We start from the raw sequence: 13,411 nt of genomic DNA, 5'->3' as shown, positions 1-13,411 counted from the left end.
AGAGAATGCTTAGAAGGTGCAAGACAAAGAAACTGGGGTGATGCTGAGGAAGGAGGAGAGCAGACATCAAAGGTCAAAAGGTCAGAGCTCATCATTTTCTCGGTATCTTTGAGGCCAACGTCAAAGGGGATTTCAGGCCAACAGCACCAAGCTTGGATGAATACTCAATAAAGCTATTGTCTCATAATACAGGGGTACATGTGAACTGGATTCAACAGGATTTCCCCTGAAATTCATGTCCTTCCAGTTGGAATATGGCCTCACATGGAAACAAGACCACTGAGCTGCAACTGGTTAAGGTGGGACATGTTGCTTTAGGGCCCAAATCCAGAGTGGCTTCTGTCCTTCTGAGAAGAAACCCAGAGTCAGGCACAGAGGAACCAGAGAGGGGAGCAGGGCACGCACAAGTGGAGGAACTGGAAGGGCTGCTACCACACCGGACATTGGACAGAGAAAGAAGGGCCCTCCCCAAACCCAGGAACCGGAAGGGCTGCTACCACTGCCGGACACTGGACAGAGAAAGAAGGGTCCTCCCTGAACCGTCTAAGTGAGCAGCCCTCCCATACTCTGACCTTGACTTCTGGTCTCTAGAAACGTGCAGAAATGTAGTTCTGTTTTAAGACACTCAGTTTGTGGCAATTTGTTACAGCACCATAGAACTTCGTGTGTGTGTGTGTGTGTGTGTGTGTGTGTGTGTGTGTGTGTGTGTGTGTGCAAGATTTATTTTCAAGTGACTTTTAACTGTCAGGCAAGCAAGCCAGAGCTCCTGTCCTGGACAACTTAACCAGCCTGGAGCTGACCAAACTCACTGTCACCCAACCATGTGGAGACATAAGCAGAGTCACAGCCTGGGGAGAGGGCAGAGAAGACAGATGTGTAAAGAGCGACAGTGGGGTTCAGAGTACAGTAGGAGGCAGTGCTGGGAGGCTGCTGAGAGTCACAGCTGGCGAGGTAAACACAGTAGAGCAATCCAGCAAGGCAGGCCAGCTGCCAGGCCCGGACGGCAAGGCCAGACAGCAGCAACACCCTACCCAGACTGACCACCTAAACACAGCACAGGAGGGCAGCTATTTCCCTCAAAGCTCCAACCACAGGAAGCCCACCCAGGACTGGGCTGAGCTTTAGACCCACAGACCTACCCCCAGCTGGCATCTCTTGCCAATGAACAGCTGCCCAGTAGCAAGCATGGTCATGTACTCAACAATGACGGTGTGACCAACGGCAGATGGGCATGCACACGCAGTGGTCCCCTGAGATCCTACGTCCAGGCGATACTGTAGCTGCCTCATCTGTGGAACTATTCTGTGATGTTTTCGCCTAACAGTGCATCATCTCTCTGAGTATGTTAAGTGGTGCACGACTGTCCTTTACCTTTTCCACTTCCTAGATGGAAAACAAGCTCAAAGGAGGTTTACTATGTCTACAGAGTTCACACCGTCCCACAGGATAATGGTAGAAGGGAGCGCCCCGCAGGTCCCTCTCCAAAGAGCTTACCCACCACCAGCAAGAGGGGAGGGAGACTGTGACTGGTAATCTCACCGTGGGTGGGGTGTCACAGCAGGCTGAGAGCACACAGTCTTCGCTCTACCCTCTTTACCTCCATTCCCATCACTATCAGCATCAGCATCAGCATCAGCATCAACATCAACATCAGCATCACCATCAGCATCACCATCACCATCACCATCACCATCAGCATCAGCATCACCATCACCATCACCATCAGCATCACCATCAGCACCGGCACTTCAGTCATCACCACAGCAAAACAGCACCACCAGGCCCAGGAGATGACTAAGCAGGGAAATCTGTTTGCCTGGCAAGCCTAGAGACCTAAGCTTCATCCCTAGAGCCCATGTAAATGTGGAAGAAGACAACTGACCCCACAAAGTTGTCCTCTGACCTCTACCCATGTGTCGCGGTACACGCACCACCCCCTCCACACACACAATAACACATTTTTAGAAATCCACCACCATTCAGGTCACCCCAGCACGTAGGAGGCGGAGGCAGGAGGATGGAGAACTTCTGCAGAGCCTGCTGTGACAAAACCATGTCTACCCTGTCAGGATCCTTCCATATGGAAGGCCAAGAGAATAAAGGTAAAACCCTCACATATTAAATTGCGCTGATTCACCCAACCAGAAGGACTCGAAGGTGGGTCCAGACCTCTCTCACCCCAAGACTCCAACTGTATCCCCAGGACAGATCCAGGAGTCAGAGCTCATCTGGTGATTGCATCACGAGCTCTGAGTTTACAAAGTCATTGTGTGGCTCTGTCCGTGCCTCTATTAAGTAGTGATGCTTATCTGGAATGTTCTTGCAAAGCTATGCCTACATTCAATAACTGAACAACACTGGAATTTATCACTACTAACAACAACAGAAAAGTGGATACTGCACCGCTATCCACAGGCTCCCAAAGGGCCATAATCACTCCTCCATGGACAGAGACCCACACACAAACACAGACACACAGATGCCACCAGGAAGTCCCAGCTCCTGTCTCTCAAAGGCAAGCCCTGGAAAACACGGCTGTGTCTCTGCTCTCTGCAGCCTCAATGCTGGAGCGCCCCACGCCCTCTACTCTCACGTATGGGGGTGGGGTGGAGATGTGTTGGAAAGATGCTCAGAGCAAAGGCCACTGTTGATTCCACTGGCCAGAAAGCCACCCCCAGCTGAACATCCTGCCAACCTTCCATTTCCCTCTAGGGGCAGTGGCCTGTCTCTTGGTGCTGACCTGATGATCTGCACATAACGAAGACGCCCCAGCTGAAGGAAACAGTATCTCTCATAAGAAAGGACTGACCAAGAAAGAGCACAGAGCAGGCCCACATATAAACCCAGGTTGCTCTGGCCCTGGCGTGGGCTCCCTTCCATCATGTCAGATACCACCATTCTAAACTCTGGGGAGGGGAGAGGTCCACCCTTGGCTCATCTATCAGTTGCTTCCTGCCAGCCCAGCCCACACAGATCACCAGTGTCAGGGCACAGGAGTCCCAGAATGGCCAAGGCCATGCTCCCCAAAGTGACTTTCTGCCCCCCCCCTGTCTCCAGGGCTCAGAGCTTGGAGAAGAAAGCCATACTCTTGGCAGGCTCTTGTTCAGTGGCTAGCTCAGCTCCCAAACCCTTCACTTCCCCCCTGAACCCCATGGCCTTTCCCCAGCACACCCAGATCCACCGTGCAGACGGAGTGATGAGAGTTTATACTCCAGGCACTTGAGAGCCAGCTCACAATAACTGCATGGAGTTCAGGGCCTGGACTCCCTGGAAGAGGCACATCTTCACCCGGTCTCCTGGGAGGTTCACCAGGGTCACAAGGGACAAATGACAAAAAGAAGAAATCCAGCCTCACACCCTTTGAGATGAATCTGCATGTCTGCACATGTCCCTCAAGGTGGGAAGGTCCCACTTGGCATTGGCTTCCCACAGGGACAGGCCTGGGGACAAAGGAAAGGCATGTTCATTTTTTTTACAGCCCCACAACTGACCCCATCAAATCTGTCATCAGCCATCTGCACCCCCAATGGATGCTAGAACCCTTGACTTTCTCCAACATGTAAAGGAGCATGCCATTCACACATCCCTCAGTACAGTGGTCCAGAGACGAGAACTATGACCCTCCAGGCAGTAGGCAGCAATTGCTTTTCTGGGCAGAGCCTTGGCTGTCCTTGGGCTGGCTTCCTTAGCGAATCTGTGCTGGGTGGCGGGTGTTGGGGACAGGACTCAGGCCACAGGATGACCGAAATTTTCCCCACGGGTTGAAGCCTCTAACATGGGTGGCTATTCCACTTGTTATGACGTCAGCAAAGCTGACTGCTGCTCTGTTGTAAGTCCTGCCCCAACCCATGTGAAATATTCAATAAACATGTGTTAGCAAAAACACTGAAGGAAAATGTAGAAAAAAAAATGAAAATCTGGGAGTCTCAACACAGACATTCTGAAAATGGTGCTGTCTCTACAGAAAGGGCGAAAGTCAGAAGCTCCTGCCTTCACACCAGTGCTGGTCCCCAAGGAGCCACCCAGGAAGGAGAGTGGATGATACCTCTTCAAACCCTCAACGTGATTGAGACCTGAAGGGGAGACTGTAGGGATGGGTCGGGGGACACAGCAACCATGTCTCCAGTATATTTTTGCTCCCAGGAACACATTTTTAAAACTTACTTCAATAAACTTCAAACGCTACAAAGAATTTTCTAGAACAGTAAATGAACTTCCCATCCCTACATCTGGAAGCCCCGAATGCCCACATTTCTCCACAGCTGCTTCCCTCGCCTATGAAGATGCATTTCTGCACAGAATGCCTATTTTTATAATCTCTTTTAAGTCACAGACACGTGACTTCTCATCCTGAACACTGTGACTTTGATCTTAAGACCAAGGATGATATAAAATCACAAAACAGTCCATCCCCGCCCCCACCATGACAGTGGGTTCCACATCTGTGAGTTCAGCCAACCACAGAGAGTATTTTTAATTGCCTCTGTACTGACACATAAACTTTTCCTTGTTGCTCGCTGAACAACACAGGGTTGGAGCAAGCGCCTTGCACAGGCTTCCACTGCACCAAGTATCCCACAAAACCTGGAGACGACTAAAGGCTTGTGGGGTGCACACGGGGTTCATCACACACAGCCCCATCAGGAGCACCGTGGGATTTCAGCACCTGGTAGAACTGGTTCCCCGCACACACTGAAGGACAGCTGAACAATTACCAACACTAGACACTCTTCCATTGATGATACACTTGTCCCCGCCCACATGTCACAACATTGTCCCACATCACAAAGTGATGCTGTCCCTGACCCAGGCCTCAGAGCGGTCTGTCAGTGCAACTGTGAGCCACAAACGTCCCCAGAATGGCTAAGTGGACACACAGAACATAATGACAACAGGGGAAAAGCCAGTACCATCAGGTCAACTGTGGCCTTTGACAAATGAGGAGTAACGTGACCGTAAGCCCCTGGCTAACGCCAGGTTCCATGTTCAAGAAGCCTTTAGGCATGATGGGCCTATCCCTGGGATGTGGAAGTGTGGCTCAGAGCCAGGAACTTGGCTATGTATCTCTGGACAATCTGGGTTAGCACAGAAGGTCATACTGCTGCTACAAGCCACAGTTTCCACATTTGCAAAGCCTCAGAACTCCCTCACAACCTCTTGGAGAACAGTTAAACACACTCTCTCGGGACTAAGAAGATGGCTCAGCCAGGTAAAAGCATTTGCCACACAAGCCTGATGAACTGAATTCAATTCCCGGAACCCATAGTAGGAGAGAACCAACTCCTAAAAGTTGTCCTCTGACCTCCACACATGTGCTGTGGTACAGGTGCTCACTCACATGCTTCCCCCACCTCCATATGTACACACACATACATACATACATACACACACACACACACACACACACACACACACACATACACACACACATACACACAAAAAAATAATAAAATAAATACACTTCCAGTTTACCTCAAGGCACTCCTAAAAGAGACCCTCCTAGCTCATCCCTTTGTCTCTTTCTGGGCCCAGAGTGCCCTCATCTAGACCATGACACCCAGCCAGGCGGCGGCAGTTGCTTCTGTCACCCTCCTCTGCTATTCCCCTGCCACTTCTCCCCCAAATTGCATCCACGCAGCCACCTGCCCCCCTGGACCACTGGGAACCACAGTGAGTTCTGATCCAGTGTCCCTTGACCTAGGCAGGTGCCACTGCCTTCTGTGCAGCAGAAGACGGTTGGATACAGTCGCAGAGTGTGCTTTCTCCCCTACCTCCCCGAGGACAGACCCAAATGCCTGGAGAAGGCCCCCTCACCCGGGCCCTATTACAAGTCCTCTTAAACCGCCTCAGATGCTGAAGTGAGGACGATCCGGGCAGCGACACTGACAGGCAGGGGACTTGTTGTTCTGCAGAGGACGGCTGAGGCCAAGAAGGCTCAGAGAGACAGATGAACTTCCCCAAAGTCACACAGCTCATATGTGATCACACCAGGGCACAAGCGTGTGAGCTCCAGAGCAGGCATCCGGGAGCCTCACTGGGAGACACCACCTTGAGCAGATGCAAGAAGCATGCTGGGGACAGCACGCCTGAGTTCAAGTCACCCTGCAGAGCCTTGGCGACACTACAGTGTGCAATCACAGAGTACCCACAACGTGCTGAGAATAACTGTGGAGTGCTCGGCCCTTAAACTGGACATCTATGTCACCCCCTCAACGGCTGGGAGAATTCTGCAGAAACGGGGCTGAGGGAATGTAAGATACTGCAGAGGACAGGGAGGAGTGTCATGGAACACTGTCTTCTGGACATGACTTGACTGTTGAACCTGTGAGCTCAGGGCCATAGTGGCTACCGACACAAGACTGGGCCACCAACATTCCAGTAGGGATGGGGAGACGCTCACACAGCTTCACTCCTCCCCAAGGAGCTAGAGGCAGTTAATGGTTGCTGAGAGGGAGGGGGTCATATTCCCCTTGGTGTAGTTATTGGCAAGTTGTTATTCATCAAGTAAATAACCCCCATCCATACTCATATAGGCAACCCTTATTAAATGTAGTGGGACACACACACACACACACACACACGCACACACATATGCATACACACACACAGAATTGAAAGTAAGGAGACTTGGAAAGAAGAGGAGGTTCAAGAGGAGGAGGAAGGGGATGAGGGTGTAAAGGGGAACAGGCTCCAAGTACGTTTTATGGAAGTATGTATGAAATTATAAAAGAACAATTTAAAAATAATAGCAGGGCCGTATACAAACCCACACAGCTATAGCCATCTGATTTTTACCAAGATGCCAAGAACACAAATTGGAGAAGAGACAACATCTTCAACTATGGGTGCCGGGGAAACTGGATGTTCACACAGAGAAGAATGAAACTAGATCCCTGTCTCTGGCCTTTCCAAACGGACCGAAGACTACGAAGAGACTTGAAACAAATGACAGAGGGAAGACCAGAGACCAGACTTAAAGACTCGGCATCGCTGGCCTGGAGAGATGGCTCGGTGGGTAAGAGCACTGGCTGCTCTTCCAGAGGAAACAGACTCAGTGCCAAGCACCCCCATGCTGGCTTACAACCATCTGTGACTCCAGTTCCAGGGGATCCAACACCCTCTTCTAGTCTCCTGGAGCATTCAAGTGGTGCACAGTCACGTGCAGGCAAAACACTCCTACATTTAAAATAATTTTTATTAAAAAAAGAAGAAGAAGATTTGACATAAGCAAGGACTTTCTGAATGGGATTCCAGTTGTCAGGGAACAAGACCACTAACTAACTAACTTCAGAAGCACAGCAGAAGAGACAGTGGAGTGGGGGGCAGCCTACGGAACGGGAGAAAATCTTTGTCAGCTAGACATCTGACAAAGAATTACTATGTAGACTATACAGAGAACTTAACAACCAAACAGAAGCTAACCAACCCTATCAACAAATGGGCTGATGAAATGAAGGACAGTTCTCAGAGGATGAAGAACAAAGAGCCAACGAACACACCCCCAAAACTGTTCAACCTCACCAGCCACCCGAGAAACGCAAATCCAAACTCCACTGAGGTTCCACCCCACCCCGGGGAGAATGGCAGCCACTAAAAAAAACAACCACATACAATAAGAGGGGGAGAAGGAAGCTGGGGTGCTGTGCAAGCCTGAAGACCCCAGTCTGGACTCCTAGCACCCAAATAAAAAAACAGGGCATGGCCACATAAGCCACTTAACCTCAGTGATGTGCGAAGGAGAGGCAGGAGGATTGCTAGGGTTAGCTGGCTCCAGCCTGGCTCTAGCTTCAGTGAGCCACCGTGTTGAAAGAATATCAGGACACTGGATGCCCTCTCTGTCCTATACACACACACACACACACACACACACACACACAGAGAGAGAGAGAGAGAGAGAGAGAGAGAGAGAGAGAGAGAGAGAGAGAGAGAGAACAACAAAAAAATGGCCAAAGGTGTGGACAAAAGGGAATCTTTACACACAGCTGGTGGGAATGTAAACTAGTCCAAACCATAATGGAAATCAGTTCCTCAAAAAACTAAAACTGGGCCGGGCGTTGGTGGCGCATGCCTTTAATCCCAGCACTCGGGAGGCACAGGCAGGTGGATCTCTGTGAGTTCGAGGCCAGCCTGGATTCCAAAGCGACTTCCAGGAAAGGCGCAAAGTTACACAGAGAAACCCTGTCTTGAAAAACCAAAAAAAAAAAAAAACCAAAAAAAAAAACTAAACTGTGTCTACCATATAACCCGGATACCACTCCTGGTATTTACCCAAAGAACTCCGTCAGCATGGCACAGAGATCCTTACACACCCTTGTCCACTGCAGCCTGAGTGTCCACCAGCACAAAAAGGGATTTTCAAAGTTGTTCATATACACACACGTGGAATGGCTTTCAGCCACAAAGGGCAAAGTTGTGTCATTTGCGAGCAAATGGGGGCAAATGGAGACTATTGCATTAAGTGCATTTAACTAGTCTTGAACTGACAACTATGTGTTGTCTCATTTGTGGTTCCTAGACTGTGTATAGCACCCAAAGTCACCGGTGTATGTACGGCGTGAAAGTAGAAGTTAAACTGCCCGAGGGGCAGAGGAGACTTGGGAGAAGAAGAGAGGAAAGGGAGAGGAAAAGTGGAGGGTGCGCTAGACGTACAATATTCTATGTATGAAAGCGTCTTTACAGGACACAGCACATGCACACTGAATACACAATGAAATTATCTTCAAGTGTGCATTCAACAAGAGACTCGCCATCTCTCTGAGTGTGTGTGCCTCCTCCACAGAGCCCCAGAGAGCATCAAAGGGGAGCAGAGCAGAGGGAGCCCAGGTCAATGTGTTATTCCTGTTTGCAATATTATGATTAATTCTGTCATTCTGAACCTTCACGGTGTGCTACGGCTTGAAGGTAAGATGCCCCCACACATGTGCACAAACATGTGCATGCACACACATTCGGTTGCAGGCTGGTGGTGCTGTTTGGGGAGGTTGTGGAATCTCAGGAGGCAGGACCTAGCCTGAGGAAGTGGTTCATTAGAGTGTGGCCCCAGAGAGTTACAACCCTGCCCTCCCTCCAAGAGGTCTCAGCTTCCTGCGTGCCCCAGGGTATAAGCAATTACCTCATACTCCTATCACTGAGGAGCAGCACCACACCTTCTCCATGATGGATTGCAGCCTCTCACGCCAGGGGCCAAAGTGAGTCCGGCTGCCCTTGAGTTGTTCCTGTGAGGTCTGCAGTCGCGGCAAGGAGAAGTAACTAATACTGTGGCAATAATACCTAGAAGCATAAACGCTCAGGAGCCCCAGGCATTCCGTTCATCCAGATGTGCCACGAACAGGTGGCAGTGGGGAGTTTGATCCCAGCCAAGGGCTTGCCCCAGCCAGGCTGGCCTTGGGCAAGCTCTGTCTCAGCTGTGCCCAGCCAGATGAACACTGCCCTAACACACCTCCCTGAGCACACAAGGCAGCCAGCTACCAGGGTGTGGCTCTCTGCCACACATGCAGAAGACGGCCCTCTTGGCACAGGCTTTCCCCAATTAAAGGAACAGGTGCTTCAGAAATGCCTTGAAGAGGTTAAAAGGCTAAACAGTCACACAGTGATCACCTTGGTCCCTCAAGACCCCTACCCTCTCTGAAGCAGATGTGGCCCCCACCAGCGGGTATACACACACACATAATGAGAGCGTCAAAGTTTGTAAACTGACCACAGAATCACTTTTAGAAAGCCTTAACAAAATGGAGTCAGGCATCCTGGAAGGGAGGGACCTCATGCACATGTACCTCATCAAAAACATAAGACCTCACAAAAAAAAAAAAAAGAAAGAAAAGAAACAACTCTTACAAAAGACTCCCACAACTAAGGCCACTTCTATGGGGGCATCTTTCCAGTAACAGCAATCCAAATACAGCTAACCTGCAGCCCTGATGCTCTCCCAGCAACAGTCAGGGCACAACTCACTGCCTATAGCAAGCCTTAAAAAACAGTGAGTTTATTTTAAAAATAACCTGCTTGTACTTCTTCCTTCTTCTTCTAACAGTCTCCCCAGCTGGGCCTAAGATTCGTCAGAGCACCCATATCTCGGCTTGGAACCCTCTGCAGGGTCCAAGTTCCACTCAGGCTCTTAGGAGTACATTCTCCCTGCTGTTGCTTGAGGCTGACACTAAAGGCACGGAGGGGAACATGTGCCCTGTGCTCTGTGCCCTGCGACATATCACTACAAGGTTGAACTTGACCTTAGGCTAAAAAAAGCCACCCAGAGGTGTATGCCTGGAAAGAAAAATCCCTCATACTTCAGAGCCATGGCTCCAGGTCCAACATGGAGGTCTGCCTAGAGGGCAGGCCCTGGGGAGCGGAAGACAGAGAGGAGGCTGTGCCTTTGGTGCAGTAAGAAAGTGTCTGAGACAAGGCGTAGATGTGAACAATTAGGTCAAGGAAGACAAGACTTACAGCCCAAGCAGAGAATTCATGAAGCGCTGATACTGTGGTAGCATCTTCAGCTAGTTCCCAAGCTCTGAGTCGTCCTGTGGACTACCTCTCTGCAGGGTGGGGAAGCAGAGCTGTGTCCCATCACCTGGACTCAATCAGCAGTGGGTAGCAGCAAGGCCAGAGATTACCAGCTCCAACAATGGAGAAACTGAGGCTCAATGAAGTTAGATGACTCTAGAAGGATTCATGAACTCAGCCTGGAAGCACAGGCAGGCCTGCTAAGCAGCAGGGCTCCCTTCCTGGTGTCCCCAGTGGGTAAGCCTGGAAGCAACATTGGTGTCTACTGAGGCCAGAAAGAAATGGTGCCTATTGTAAAATAACCACTGTGACACAAGCCTGTTGTCATGAAGATTGGCTCTACCTTAGGGCCAGCACTCCGTCAGCACTGTGAATCCACACAGGAACTTTGGGTGGGAAAGAAATGATAGACATATCAAGCAATGTTACCAAGCAAAAAGATATTTAGGAAATGCTGCTGTGGATTAAGAGGTCCCAGAGTTGGGACTTTAAGAAAGGCAATCTGGTCCACTCCTCACCACACAGATGTACACCAAGTCAACGGGAATGTATCTAGCCCCTAAATACACGAGGAGGCAGGATCTAAATACATACCCTCTACCCCCACCCTTCAGCTGTTTTTACTCCCATCTCACTCATAGTAAGGGCTGCCTCAGCAAGCTCTTGGTGACTGCCAACACTGACCCAGAGGCCCTGAAACCCTGGGGCTTCCCTAGACAGAGCAGAATGCAGGAAAAAGAGCCAAGACTTCACTCCAGACCTTGGGTCAAGTCCCAGCTCCTGCTCTTACTGTCTTGTGGCCTTTATCAGGGCGTTGCCTCTGAGACCTGGCATTGTTGGATGGGTGAAGGCATTAGCCCGAAGCAAAGCCACCCTCGCAGGACAGAATGATGCAGGGAACACTCATCCCCACACCAGCGACCCTTGTGGCCTCCAGAGCCACTACCTACGTCAGGGCCAGGTCCTCTGGGCCACCAGGGCGCCCGGCTCCACCTGCCTTCGGACCCTGCTCTCCGCACCCCACTGTCCATCTGCCTCCTACACCCTGCCAAGCCACTCAACCTCAGGCAACTTTAAAGAGAAAAGGAAGTCGATGAACTCTAACAGCCCTAACACACTGATTCTACTTCCGGTACACACAGCCTGACTTCCGGTCTGACTTTCAAAGTCAGAAACCCGCCTCTCTGGGCCACGCCCCTTCCCTGCTCTCTGCCCCGCCCTTCCGGAAAAGTAAAAAAAAACCTGGGAGCGAGTCATTTGGCACATACACACAATGAATAAATACATAGATTTTTTTTTAAGTCCATCCTTTAATGTTTTATAATATCCCTCATTTTCTTCAATTGGAACACCTGGCTACCTTACCTTCAGGAAAGCAACCTTTCCTATCATAGTCTAGTGACCTCTCAAAGGGATCTCCATTGACCCGAGTCTCACCCAAAGTTAACTCACACCCAATGGCTTCCTATTACAAGGACAGCCATAGCTGTCTCCACCAACCCCGGGGCTGGGCTAGGGCCACTGAAACCATCCACTGGCTATCAGTTCTCTCCAGGACAGAGATTCTGCTCCAGAGCACACAAATAATGGACAGGCCAGGAAGCCTTGGGGGTGGAAGGCTGCAGTTTAAGAAGACCAAGTTCACCTCAGCACAGCAAGTTCTCAGGAAACAATAGAATCAGCAGGTGTGTTCGGAGAGCATAAAGCAACTCAAGGGCTTGGGGATTTAGCTCAGTGGTAGGGTAGGGCGCTTGCCTAGCCCTGGGTTTGGTCCTCAGCTCTGAAAAAAAAAAAAAAAACCCGCAACTCAAAAAGGTGCTTCTCAAACCTTTTTTTATGCTTTGTCATGAGTGGAATCTTGTCCTGCTCTTCCCTGGGCTCAGCGGTCTGTGGTCAGTTTCCTCAGACCCACCCGAAAGCACAAGGGTGTGCAGACAGAAGCAGGCTCTCTTCATCCCAGGTCCCAGACTCATCAGCACTCCCCCTTCAATGACTGTTACATCCAGGTGTCTTGCTTCCTCTGGGCATGGTGGCTGAGAGCCTGATGGAGGAAGCCACAGCACAGGCCCCAGGGAACACTCCACAAATGCAGAAGCAACAGTAAGTCTGGAACCCAGAAGGAGACCTGGCCCATCCACCATGGCCCGCCTCTTCCACCTTCCTGACAGCCCAACAGGTGCAAACTGGATGGAGCAGAACACACACACACACACACACACACACACACACACACACCAGGAAACCTGGTCTCTCAATTCCCACACCCAACCACCTCTGCTGCAAAAGGAGACCTGTCCATTGCGCCAGAGAGCATGTGAGGAAGCAGTTCAAGATGGCCCCAAGTGTCTCAGGACATCGTGCTTCCAGACTCAGGAGCAGCAGCCAGGACAAGACTGTACCAGGCAGTGTGCAAGCATTCCTCAGCATTGGACAGCAAAGGAAGCAAGGCCCAGAGAGGAAAAGGCACTTGCTCCAGACCTATAGCTTTAAGTAAGTCAGGAAGGAAAGCCCAGTCACTTCCCAGCTGCAGGAAGAGCTGCCTCTTGTTTTATTTCCTACCCTTTTGAGCAGCTCGGTGCTGGCATGCTCACAGAAGATGCCAAGAACACAGAGATGAGCAGCCAGGCTCCTTCCTGCACATCCAGCCACGGCCTCCAAGACCAAAGCACAGGGACAAAACCAAACACCACCAAGGCATCGCATAAAATGGTAATTTCTAAATATTCCGGTTGACACTGTGCTTCCAATATCACCAGACATTTCAATTTCCCACCACAAACACAATTTCTGAGAAGAAAAACAAAAAACTGCTACTCTGAATATGTTATTAACACATTCAGAAACCAGATCCGATTGTCACTGGAGTGAGAGTTGTTTATGGGCATTCAGGAGAGCACAGCCACGCTCCCCTCCC

At 50.4% G+C, this 13,411-nt stretch overlaps 1 protein-coding gene across 3 annotated transcripts in view; it reads right to left on the bottom strand.

Annotated features, from left to right (window-relative positions):
- Jakmip1 (janus kinase and microtubule interacting protein 1) overlaps positions 1-11,634 on the bottom strand; it is a 100,290-nt gene extending 88,656 nt beyond the window's left edge. For all 3 annotated transcript variants that reach the window (XM_059275774.1, XM_059275776.1, XM_059275777.1), the window contains exon 1: positions 11,448-11,634. The gene's annotated coding sequence lies outside the window, so the exon portion shown is untranslated. The remainder of the gene's footprint in view (positions 1-11,447) is intronic.
- Between the last annotated feature and the right edge of the window lie 1,777 nt (positions 11,635-13,411).

This window comes from Peromyscus eremicus, chromosome 10, assembly GCF_949786415.1.
Source record: "Peromyscus eremicus chromosome 10, PerEre_H2_v1, whole genome shotgun sequence".
Classification (NCBI taxonomy): Eukaryota; Metazoa; Chordata; class Mammalia; order Rodentia; family Cricetidae; genus Peromyscus; species Peromyscus eremicus.
Note: the sequence above shows the minus strand (reverse complement) of the source record. Positions and strands in the feature narration are given on the sequence as shown.